General features: G+C 39.6%; 1 protein-coding gene across 9 annotated transcripts in view; it reads left to right on the forward strand.

The window, feature by feature from the left end:
* The window catches only part of SORCS2 (sortilin related VPS10 domain containing receptor 2), a 929,896-nt gene that overhangs the window by 520,212 nt on the left and 395,991 nt on the right, over positions 1 to 13,693 (forward strand). The gene's annotated exons all lie outside the window — the stretch shown is intronic.

Below are 13,693 nucleotides of genomic sequence, written 5' to 3' on the forward strand. Positions count from 1 at the left end.
AAAAATGCAGCATTTATGTTTTAATAAAGAATCTTTAGATTTTACATTTTGTGAAAAAATAGAAACACATATTAATGAGTATCCCTGATCATAACAATAATGGTAATAACTTTAGCAGACAACCAAAAAACAGTGAGGAGTAGAAAAGGAGCTTATATCAGAGGGATTATCTATAATACAGTGCTTCTATTTCGAAAAAGCTCTTCCCCAGGGCCATTCAAAGTGATTACTTCTTAGTACTTCCTGGGGCTCCAAATTGAGGTAGTGCATCCACATTAAGGGAGCTTGCCTTGGACTAATTTTGAGGCTTTCCTATAGTGTGGATGTGCTATTTCAAAATAGTTACTTCAGGAGTTATCATTCCAAAATAACTTACTTCGTAATATCCTTATAGTGTAGACATACCCAGAGAGATCAAGAGATGGTCCTCCAAACCCATCCCAAACCCTTCTAATTTAGCTATTGCATTTATTTGAACCTACTAAACTATGTAGACTTTTTTATTTTGTTACTGTTACACGCAACTATGTTCTTGAAGCCATTTACTTGCTGCGTATGCACTGAGTTGCACCCTTCTTGCAATCTGTCTTCTGTATTCTGGCTAGAATCATAATAAAGATCTAAAAAGAATTTTTAAACTTCAGAAGCTTGGACAGTGTGAGAATCATTTCTTCTTGATATAAAAATTTTATTTGTACTTTCCTTGATTAAACTTCCATTCCAGCTTTTTTTTCAGTGTCCACAGTGAACAGCTCAAAATGTAATTGGATATTGATTACATTTTAACCTAAAGAGATTTCTCTTGCTAAAGATAGTGACATTAGCCCTTTTATTCTAGATTTGAGAACTTCTGTAAGTCTGCATTTAGAGAAAGGCAAATCTAAAAATATTTTAGCAATTTTTACACAAAAATACTGTCTGTGCTAATGTAAATATTCAGTGGCTCATATGAATGTTCCTTGGGTTTTTCCATGGTACCTTTTCATAGCAAAATAAAAGAATAGATAAATCATGTATTTATCTTTAATTGGGTATTGCTCATAATTGTGTACCCCAAAGACCAGATGAAGTGAGGGGGAAATATAGATATATTTTCTTTCTCACATCACCCAAGGATGAAAAGAAAGGCTTATATTGGGAGGGAGGGCCAGAATTTGGGAGAGATGAGAGAGTGTTGTGTTTGTGGGGTGTTTTTTGTTTTAAGTTCTACAAACTGCAAAGCTACCCAGGACATTGGGATGTTGAAATACATAAACTTTGTTACAGTTGTTGAAGCGGGGGGTAGTCAAGGTAAGATCAAGTCATGTTTTTCTACCTTGTATTCAAATTCCAAATAACAATACTATTTACAGTGTAGGAGGTTGGATATTGTATTCATATATATTAAAAAAGCTAGCTGCTCTCATTTCTGTGCTTTTATATTTATCATAACTAGCCAGAAAAAATCAAGGAGTCACAATTGACTTAGTTAACAGACAAAGACACTGTGGTGTCGAAGTGTAAGGATAAATGAATTGATTGCTATAAAAAAGAAAAAGGTAGTCAAAGTATTATATAACACTGCAATGGATATAGGCAGGATGGCAAGATGTTACCGTATAAAGAGACAAAGAAAGAGGCAGAAAAATACTAATGAGCAAGAAATGAGGCAACATTACAATAAGATAACAAGTCTTAGATATTTTAACTTTTAATTTTTATATTCCCAATTAGTAATTTAGCCAAAAGGACTAAAAACCAAATTAAACTCTTTAGGTTTCAAGCCTCCTGGGGATGGTTACACATAATTTAATTCAGTGAAGGACTGTGAATGACACAATAAATGATCAAATTAAAAACTTTTATATAAAATAGTTAAGCAAACAGGCATTACAATATAACAATGCACTACATTTATATTCATATACACATTTATGGGCGATCATTCCCAGAATGGGAAGAATAGGTATAATCTTTCCTCTAATGATATCTTGATGATAGAGGAGTATGCCAATCTAAAAATCAGATGCTACTCTTTTTATAATCAATTATAATAACAACCCTTACTGAATTTGTTTAGTTTATCTTTTACCTTATTTATATTTCCATTACCATAACTAAATATATTCTACAGTCTCATTGGCTGCTTAACATTAAGCATCATCTTAAGTAGCATCAGTGTAAGTATCAGATCAACTCTATCAACACAGATTAATATTTAATCTAAAACATGTGTAAAAACCAGTTAGAACCAAAACATGTTTACAACATGACCAGAGGTTATACTTGCCTCTAACTCTGTCTTGCATCTGATTTCTCACTTTGTTTTATACATATTTTACCAGGCCTTGCCTTAATATTGTGAAGCCCTTTTTAGGAAATAAATTTCTGGGCCTACTAATATTTCAACTCTTTTCTACATAATATAAGAAAGCAATCTATTTATTGGTTACAGTATAAAAAGGATAAAGTACAAAAGGAGGAATTAAATGATGAGATTTGAAAAAAGAAAGATAAGAAGCAAGGTCAAATTTAATGATGTGGAAGAGAAGTGATTAGGGACAAAAGAAAAATAGAATTTAGAGATGAGAAAATCCTATTAAGTTATCCAGCACATCTCCTTGCAAGGGCAATATATTCATCTAATGTAGTAATTCTCAACCCTTTCCATACACAACCCCCTGGCTATTTAATCAGGACTCTGTTCCATTTTATAGTATATAAAGGACCCAGACACTTGGTTGCAAAACCCAGACACAGATACTAGGGCTATGTCTACACCCATGGCTTCTTGCGCGAGAAATATGCAAATGATGCTAAGTGTGGAATGTCGCCCAGCCTCATTTTCATACCTAATGAGCCACCATTTTTGCAAAAGAGTCTCTTGCACCAGAAGGAGCTGTGTATACTATCCCTTCTTGCACAAGAAAAACCCTTTTGCGCAATGCCGTTATTCCTGAAAATAATCGGCATAGTAGCATTGCTGAAGAGGGTTTTTCTTGTGCAAGAAGGGGCAGAGTAGACAGCTCCTTCTGGCGCAAGAGCCTCTTCTGCAAAAATGGCGGCTCATTAGGTATGCAAATGAGGCTCAGAAATATTCCAGGCTTAGCCTCATTTGCATATTTCTCACGCAAGAAGCTGCGAGTGTAGACATAGCCTTGGTTGTAACCTGCAGATTAAGAACTGTCTAGTGCTTTGTCCAGGCTAATTTTAAATTATTAGGGTTTTGTTGATCTCGGGTTTTGGTTTTAACTGGGGTTCTCCAAATGTTCATTCCACCAGTCACTTAAGAGGAAATTTAACATTTAAAATTCAACATTTCTCCTCCAAATATTCTAGTTATATCTATTGTTTGGATTCCATTTTGTAGACTAACAAAAAGGTCTCTGCAGGTCACAACCAAAGTCACTTTTTTAGACTGTTACTTTTGAATGCTCCTATTGCAATTCATTTCCGTGTAGTTTTCATCCAAGCTGAATGGGTGAAATCAGCAGTATGGCACACAGAATAACCAATTGGAGAAGGTTTCTTGCAAAAGGATTTTAGCTCCTTTTCCTTTTGTTTTCCTGTACCCATGATACTGGGACCTTTCTCTTGTCCAAGTGTCCTTCTCTTGGGGGTTATCAGGAAGGTGAAAGCACAAATGGAATTGCGACTGGCTAAGGATGTGAAGGATAACAAGAAAGGTTTCTACAGGCATGTTAACAAGAAGAAGGTGATCAGAGAGGGTGTGCAGCCCCTAATGGATGAAGGAGGTAACCTAGTGACAGATGATGTGGGGAAAGCTGAAGTACTCAATGCTTTCTTTGCCTCTGTATTCACGGACAAGGTCGGCTCCTGGACTTCTGCGCTAAGTGACGCAAGATGGGATGAAGATGGGCAGCCTGTGGTGGGTAAAGAACAGGTTAGGAACTATTTAGAAAAGCTAAACGTACATAAATCTTAAGGGCAGAGATAGGGTCCAGAGTGACTTAGACAAATTGGAGGATTGGGCCACAAGAAATCTGATGAGGTTCAACAAGGACAAGTGTAGAGTCCTGCACTTGGGACGGAAGAATCCCAAGCATAGTTACAAGCTGGGGACCAACCAGCTAAGTAGTAGTTCTGCAGAAAAGGACCTGGGGGTTATAGTGCATGAGAAGCTGGATATGAGTCAACTGTGTGCCCTTGTAGCTAAGAAGGCTAATGGCATTTAGGTTGCATTAAGAGGAGCAGCTTTTGTACCAGCTGCCACCTGGTACCCCGTGCTGCTGTCTCTGGCAACAGCGCAGAGTGTCCGGAGGCTCCCCGGGAGTGGGGCGAGAGCACACTGGTTGCTGGCCTTGTCCCTGGGAACTATAGAATTAGTCGAGTAACCAATAAGAATTCATGCAGTTACTCAACTATTCAATTACCTGATATCTAACATCCCTACCTGAGGGTTTTAAGTCTTAGTTTGACAAAGTCCTGGGATGATTTAGTTTGCATTGGTCCTATTTTTAGCAGGGGATTGGACTCAATGACCTTCTGAGATCTCTTCCAACCCCATGCTTCTATGATTCTAAAATTACAGGAAAAAATTTGCCCAATGTGCTGGGAGCGAGGAGAAGAAAGATCTTAAAATGACATGAGGGAACTGGTAAAACTAGCTGCTTTTGGAAGTCCTGAATAGTTTAATATTGGGTATTCACCATTCACCATTTTGTTTAACTTACAGTGTTTTCATGCTTTCCAAAAAGGTAGCTAGCAACTTGAAAAAAAGCCACCCCAGTTCAGAAATTAGAACTAGCGGGCTTCCTATTGAACAGAGAGGATTATTTAAGTCACCTCAAAATAGGGTAGCAGACCATGTACTGCTACGCCCATCTTTTAAATAGGAGACCTGGACATGAATCAAAGAATGCTCCACTAAATTTTCGACTTCCGTGCCCTAACTGGGCCACAAATCTATTATATCAGCCCACAGTAAATACCAAAACAGTTTGGTTAGATAAGCATGATGTTGCTCACCAAAATCTTTTGTTTTCAGTGTCACAAAGTTGCCAAGTCCCCATTAGTGATGGTCGCAATCAAATTAAGCTTGCTGAACTCAAATCAATTTTGAAGCAACCCGCTTTTAGTTCCCAAAGTCAGTAGCTAGTAAATATATGTCCTTAATTTTCTTTCCACATGAGGAGATTGTTTACTTATGTTCAACTGTAGATGCCATGGGCAGCAATTTAGTGGAACTGGCTTCTTAACAAAAATTATGGAGAAAAATGAATATCTAAAGTCTAAATAACAACTATTTAGGGAATGTGTATAAATATGAAAAAGTATTCACTGTGGCTACGTCTAGACTGGCATGATTTTCCGCAAATGCTTTTAACAGAAAAGTTTTTCCGTTAAAAGCATTTGCGGAAAAGAGCATCCAGATTGGCACGGATGCTTTTCCGCGAAAGCACTTTTTGCGGAAAAGCGTCCGTGCCAATCTAGATGCAGTTTTGCACAAGAAAGCCCCGATTGCCATTTTCGCCATCGGGGCTTTTTTGCGCAAAACAGTTTTTAGCTGTCTACACTGGCCCGCTTGCGCAAAAACATTTCCGGAAAAGGGCTTTTGCCCGAATGGGAACGTCAAAGCATCTGCGCAAGAAGCACTGATTTCGGACAGTAGAACGTCAGTGCTTTTGTACAAATTCAAGCGGCCAGTGTAGACAGCTGGCAAGTTTTTACCACAAAAGCAACCGCTTTTGCGGAAAAACTTGCCAGTCTAGACGCAGCCTGTGACTATTAAAAAGAGCAAAAAATCCAAAGTAACAAAATAGGGAGTTTTAAAAGATATATAAATGTATATATTTAGCTACATGCTTGGAAAGATAACTGCTGTATGAATGCCTCAAAATCAAATTGAATTTTGAGGTGAAATTAGACAAGAGGACTGCTAGAAGGAATTTTGAAAGAAGTATGAAACAAAATATGATAGCAAAAAAAAGTTAAAGGAAGCTTCAGCTGGCAAGAACAGAGGAAGTATTCTAAATTTATAATGGCAATTAATTATGCATTCATTGCTTTTGAAGAGGTCAGACATGATGAATTTAAATTGAACGTGCAGATGAAGGCAGTGCTTTGGTTTAGAGGGATTACATCAGGGTGATACAGGAAGAGAAGAGTAGAGAGAAAAGTATATGAAACAAAAGAGAAAAATTGGAACTTTGAGGCTATAAGTAACGAGGATATTAAATCAAACAGATCTGCTTTGTGGCTAAAATGATTAATGATTCTTGGGCAATTGAAAATAACCATAAAATTACACTGAAAGGATGTGAAGTTGCTGTGGAAGTTAATAAAACAGGGAATTTCTCAATGGAGTCTTGCCTCCACACAAGAAAATAGACAATCATTAAGGAAGTTGTTAAAGAGGCACTCCATTGTATGGAATTTAAAGGTCGATTCTCTTCATACATTCATATATTTCCTTGTGACTTTAGTGGGTCCTATACATTTGAATCAAGAGGACAATAGGCCTGTGAGAGAGTCATCTGGAAACATTTTTTTAAAAAATGAAAAAGGAGGTGTAACTGGGACTTGGGGCAATTCTGCATGATACAAAGCTGGACAGCCAAGTTTGGGATAAATTAAGATGTCTCCATCTGCTCTCTGGACTAGCAGATATCAGGTTTTTTTCATAGGTGTGGCCAAAATCTACTTAGTTATTCTGGTTTAAATCCTTTGACTGGTTCCTCTGTACCAGCTTAGTGTTTGGGCTGTATGATGGTAGGATTCTGTCTAGGACTGCAGATAGATACTAAGATGATAGGGATCCTACAGACACCAAAGAAGATTTGCACAATGTTCTGTACTAGAGTATCTGAGCACCTCCTGCAGACAAGCTATATGATGCAAGCTATTACACGGAGGCTTCAGGAGACATGAAGAATATACATATATCAGCATGAATCAGAAACCAGATACTTCCGGAGCTTTTTCAATCATAGACACAAATTTCATAAATACCAGAGTCGAAGTAATCCTTCAGGAATTTCATTACTCAATCATTGAGCTAAATATTGGCAAAAGAATGCAGAAGCAGAGAGACTTAGTAGTTAAGAAAAGAAATAAGTAGAATAGTAAACAGAAATACTTTAGTGATAGAAATGTAGCCGTGTTAGTCTGGTGTAGCTGAAACAAAATACAGGACCATGTAGCACCGTGGTCCCCAACATTTCCATGCACCCGCCAGGTGCTCGGGGCTGGCCTGGCACTGGGCGCATGGCGGGGGGAGCGCCGGCCCCGGGTGCGCGGCGCTTGGCGGGGGGATCGCCGGCCCTGGGCGCGCGGTGCTGGGCGGGGGGAGCGCCGGCCCCGGGCACGCGGCGCTGGGCGGGGGGAGCGCCGGCTCCGGGCGCGCGGCGCAGGGCGGGGGGAGCGCCGGCCCCGGCATGCAGCTATGGGGGGGGGCCGCCCCCGGGGCGCAAGTGTCCCCGCCCCCTGGCGCCCGGTGGGCGAACGGCCACGCCCCCTGGCGCCCGACAACCTTGAAAGGTTGGGGACCACTGATGTAGCACTTTAAAGACTAACAAGATGGTTTATTAGATGATGAGCTTTCATGGGCCAGAGCCACTTCCTCAGATCTGTTTTGTGGGCATACCACACTAATACCAACCCTGGTACCTTCCCTTGCAACAAACCCTGTTGCCAGCTTTGTCCACAAATTCACTCTGCTGATACCATTATTGGACCTAACCAAGTGAGTTATAAGATTAAGAACACATATTCCTGTGCATCCAGAAATATATGTCTGCTACGTACATTGGACAAACGTCTCAGACACTTCGCCAAAGGATCAATGCCCACAAAACAGATATTAGACAGGATCACAAAGAAAAAAAGAGTTTCTTGCCATTTCAACCAGAAAGGACATTGTCTCAACGACTTAATTACTTGCATCCTGCTTCAAAAGCCTTTTAAGACTGCACTTGAAAGAGAATCCTCTGAACTGTTATTCATGCTAAAATTCGACACTTTACACCTGAGTCTGACCAAAGGATCTAGTTATCTTACCCATTACAAAGATAGCTTTCCCAATTATCACCTCTAATATCATTAGCTCACAGACATTTACCTTCCCCCCTCCCCCAACCCCCTTCTGTTCTAAAATTTGATTTGTCCTTTTTATATGTGTTCATTTTTTTAATTGTATCCTTTGGTATATATGGTTGTGACAATTTTCTTCCACTATTTGATCTGAGGAAGTGGGTCTGGCCCACGAAAGCTCATCATCTAATAAACCATCTTGTTAGTCTTTAAAGTACTACATAGTCCTGTGTTTTGTTTCAGAAATACTTTGTCACCTCAGGTTTTTACAGTACTGCACGTAAGATTAAAAAGAGATTCCCTTCAGGATGTTTTCATGCACCAAATTGTCCCCTGGATATGGGGCCACCACAACAGGACACTGCCCAGCTAATTCCCCTGTGGTAGCTGCTGTGATTCACTGGTTTTAATGTTGTCTCAACTTTACCTAAGGGGATACTGCAAGCAAAATTCTAAAACACAGTAGTGTGGCCTAGTAGAAATACTGTTTATAGTGTGTTGTTACACAAGATTATTTATTCACACTTTAGCAGTGGCCTGACACCAGAAAAGATACATCATTCGATTTCATCAACTCCCCTTGTCCTATGTTGCATAGTAAACTTAAATTCTGAGGCACTGTTCTTTTCACCTCCTTGCACAGTATACTGCCCCCAAACCAAAGTCCACTGAAATGAAGAAAGGAGTCCTTCCATTGACTTCAGAGTGCTCTGAGTTAGGCCTTTGCCACTTATTAATTTGGTAATTAAATAACTAATGATGATCAGTAAAAGTATTTACATTTCCCTCTAATTTCAAATTCTCTGTGTAGCAGAACTTTTGCCTTGACCATGGGTGATTGCTTGGTCATTGTCAGGGGGGAAACGTGGAGGTCTCAACAGCTGAATATAGAGTATTGGCCCTTTTAGCACAAGAAAGGTGGGAAAAATGGGGGTTTTTTCATACCTATAAAGCCGTTTTGATGTTGAGGTTGGGATTTGTTTCTCTTTTCTCTCACCCTTTTAGAAAGGCATTCACCATTCCGATGACTATGTCTGAGGGAGGGTTTGGGATTCCTTGTTTCCTATCCAAGGAGCCCTTTCCAGTAGTTGGTTGCCCAGTTTCATCTGAATTCCAAAGGTGTCACTGTACCCCACACTGCCAAATGATCATAATAGCATGATGCTTCTACTAAAATTTTCTGCAGTGAATCAGTTAATACTGATCTATCAATTTTATTTTCTCATTTCAGTTAGCACCCACCTGAGATGTATAGGTCAGGTTGACAGCTATCTGATCTATTTTTTTCAATTTAGATAGACAGTATAGCAGTAGTTTACATTCTTATCACATTATGAAGGTTTTTTGACAACTGTAAGTTCTTGAGACTTAATTTTTCAAGCAAAATTTTAGAACCTAGAGCAGCAGTGAGCATCCTAGACTAGAGAGTGGTCCGCGTCAGTGACCCTACTTCATCTCATTGGGATGCAAGATTGTCATAATCAAGACAAATTTCCAGGATAGAGTAATTTTGCTTACATACCTAGAATTCGTGAGGTGTGCCAAATGAACCATAGCAGTGCTTTGATTGGATTCAGAGGGAGCACACGGCTCTCACAGTCAGTGTTGTGTGCAGTCAGCACACACCTCACTTCACGTGTCCTTGCTTTACATGCATGTTATTTTGGTAACACCAGTAGGGAAAAAAAACTACAGGGACAAAACCAAGCAGAAAATGTCTGAGGCCACATACAACTCCAATGTGCTGCATGCAGCCTGCGGCCCGCAGGTTGTCCGCCACTGACCTAGAGCAAGGTTATACACTGGCTTTTATAACTGTGTGCTTTACACATAGTTACAATCTGTACAGAAAGTTGGATTTAATGTGAATTTATCTTTCTCTCCACAAGCAAGTAAAGTACACTGTTACAAAGGACAAAATCGCTGTAACCAAACTACATTCCAAATCAGTTGCATCAGTGATCACCAACAAAACAGTTGGGCAGCCAGCTAGTGGGAGCCATATGGCAAGGAGCTCAGATTCCAGATGTGGAGGTGGTTTCTCAGAAAGGCAATTTACAAATTAGTATCAGAATCTGCCTTTCTCCCCCCCTCTTTGAAATTCATCATTTTAATACACCAGTGCTAAACAGGGAACATCTTGATTTAAAACCCTTTGCTGAGGCTTTTCTTTTCTTCTTCACTCTCCTGGTGATTTGACTGTCATTTCTACCCCCTTCTTCTTCAAATAGAACTATGCTGTTTTTTCTTTCTTTTAATAAAGCACAACAGGGAAAATCCTTCCCTGCTAGGACCCAATCACATTTTCTCATCAGTTAGGGTTGGCAGCAGTTTTAACACATTTTCTAATTACAAAGGCAGTTACTTTGTTAGACCAACAAGACTCCAAATTTTTAAAAACCTGACTGGATAAATATAACCTTGAGAAAGTCTTCAAGGGTAAAGCTCAGCAAAAAAAAATAAAAATAAAAATAAAAAAATAAAAAAAAATTGAGGGGAATGTGGTTTACGACTTACGTCATTGTAGGTAGCTGGTCAGTTCTCTTCTTTTCTTCAGGAATAGAGTGGTAGGGTGGCAATAGAGAAAAGAAGGATGGGTAGATAGAAAGATGAGGTCTAATTAATGACCTTCAAGTGTTAGAAGCTGGAGCTTGAAGGTCTAGGGCTGCTCCTCATGGACCATAATGTGTTTTCATCGTTTCTCTCCCCTTTCTCACCTCTCTCTGTCCCCTTTCACACCACCTTAGGGCCTTAAGCCTCATGCATTTTCCTATAGCAGTGGAATTCTAAAATGTTTGCATTCTCTGATGTGGTCCTTGGCTATAATATGTTCTACATACCTAGCTGGTTCAACAGTGTTTGGAGCCAATGAATCTTCCCTTTCAGAGGCTGGGACCAAACAGCCTTCTTCAAGAAAAAGTATTGACATGCATGACTGCCTTACCTAAAGGCTGAGGATAACACCTAACTTTTTCAGACATCCCAGTGGGCTCCTATATATCAGTCTGATCCTTCTCCATTCTAAGATGCTATAATTCTACTGGTTCCTAAGTTTTGGACCTGTTCAGCAAAATGAATTCTTGGTTTAAATTGGCTGGATCCAGGAGGTAGGCTCTTCAAAGTTAATTGTTTGGACCTAAATTATTTACTGGGGATTGGTTCATCTTGAGCAATTGTTTCGTTTCCTGCTAGCCGTCCTACTAAATGAAACCAATATATTCAGACAGTAAAAGGGCTCAATAACCAGGTCAATCTAGTGTTTATTCATTATTACAGAACAACCCTACTTCCGTTGCAGACAGATTAGGAGACTAGAGCGCTCATTGACTCACATGATCAAGTGTTACATTGAGAGATTAACAGATGGTCCATGCTAGCTTTACATTCAGAGAGAGATGCTGTTGTGGGTAAATTACATAGCAATTAAATTATTTATTTAAGGCTTTTGCTATTTACATTTAATGTATTAATAGGGCCAGATTTTTAGTTATGGGCAGGTATCCAGGTTAAGACCAAAACGTACATGTGAATCAATTGCATGCGTAAAACTTTCATTTACTTGTGGACAGAAGGAAAGTAACTATTTGAAACAGGTGCAATCATGTATTCACCATGTTATTTCCATTCTTGAAGATTGCCACACTTGTGTTCTTTGAGGTGCAACATGAACTGCATTTCCAAAGCTGTTGGAACTCCACCAAATTGCCCTACACTTTAGATATCCCAGTGGGACCATCCATATCTAGAAATTCTATGTATGCTGATTGAGCATACATGTAGGAGATGAGAATGTTTATAAGTTTAAGTAAACAGTATCACAACACAAAGAGCATGACCACAAAGCCCAGCCACTTCCTATCTCTTTACAACTACCAACAATCCCTTTTCTTGCTACAAAATCTGTTTGAGTGGCTATGTCTTGCTCCCATTCCTGTAGATCACTATGCTTTCCTTTTCTAGGCTGCAAGAGGATCTGCATTCCACAGCTGCAGGGCCTCCAATAAATTACTGTAAACTTCAACATGGAAACTGGAGAGCAAGAGTACTTGTGCTAGCCCTAACCCATGATTGCACTCGCCACTTATAGCATAATTTTAGAATAATTTTTGCAGCACTAACAACAAGAGCTGTCCTTCTTTAAGGGAAGTACAAAGGAGTACACAACAGTGAGCGATACTCTATTCTTAGGGCTTGTCCAGATCGGTGTTTCTCAAAGTGATCCCCAAAACCACTTTGAGAAAGCTGCTAACTAGCCATGCTGGTGTGTTTATTTACTGGTGCAGTGGCCGCAGAGCCTCGTGGCTCCCCTTAGTTCCGGTTCACCATTTGCAGCCAAGGGAAGCTGCGGGAAGCGTAGAAGGGTTGTGTTGAGTTGACATGACTAAGCTCCTGACTTGTTTGTTTCCCCCATACATGTACTTGTTTGTTTCCCCCATACATGTTCTGCATACTGAGGGAGCACAATGGAACAGCTGAAGCAAAGTCGAGATGGGTCTGTTGATATATCTGATCAGCATAGCACTCGTATGATCAGATAGAAGAGCTATGCTTGTAAAAATTAGCTTTAAAATTACCTAGTGTCAGCAGGTTTGTTACCGTGGTCCTTTAGCCCAAACTGTAGGGATCTTGGAAGGATTTGTAAAACAGAACTGTTGACAGCTTTGTTTGATAATACTGGCTAGCTCCGTTACAGCTAGTTGGAAGATACTGTAGTTAACCTAGTTTACTTAGAACTTTATGAATGCCTTGTCAAGCATTTCACAGGGATCCTCATACTATTCCCCACATTTGCTATAAGGAATATAGAGTATTGGTGTCTAGTTGCAAAGATGACATTTTAGGTCTTTCTGGATGACATCCTGCTGCTTTCCACCCATCGTTCTCTTTGCTGTGTTTTTTCTACAGTATGCATTAATTTCCATTCTTCCCTCGTCAGAGACAGATGGCAAGCTGGTGATATTAATGAGCTTCCTGCTGCCCAGAGAAGTTGGACAGAAATGGTTTGTGTTCCTGGACTAGCAGGCAGCTCACACTTACCAACAGAATGTAACTTGTGTGCCGAGAGGCTTGACGCATGAATAGTACAGCACGAAACACTTTTCTTCACATGCACCTGTGATCTGTGTTCCCCTCTGCAAAGGAGTAGGAAAAAAATGTTAACCTCTGCTTAGTATGCTTGTTTGATGGCTGAGATTAATTATACAATATCCATCTCGATAAAAGTTGGGACACATGGCAACTGAATGCCCTGCTTCTCTGGCATTAGCACACTGGAAAATAAAAACAAGGAACACCTGTTGTTCCTTAAAATTATTTTTTGAACATTTTAAATACTTTTCTTTTGGGTGGGGACAGAAGAAAGCTATTCTTTACCAGGCTAACTATAAAAGCAATGTAATTAATTATGGGAGCTGTAGGCCTCCAAAGTAATTAAATACAGCTATTCAAGGATTCAAAATATTTTTTTAATTTTTTTAAATATTTGGATTCTTTAAAGTGACTACTAGTAAGAGTGTACTTAAACATAAGGCAAGCTGATTGGGATGTCTAGTAATTGCAGTTAGGTGGGTAAGCCAAATGTATGGGCTAATTTCCCAAAGTCTAGGAGAATTATGGATGAAGGATGTTCTCCTTTAGGAAGAATGCACTTCCTGCTGCATGT

Source organism: Pelodiscus sinensis, chromosome 5, assembly GCF_049634645.1.
Source record: "Pelodiscus sinensis isolate JC-2024 chromosome 5, ASM4963464v1, whole genome shotgun sequence".
In the NCBI taxonomy this organism is placed as follows: Eukaryota; Metazoa; Chordata; order Testudines; family Trionychidae; genus Pelodiscus; species Pelodiscus sinensis.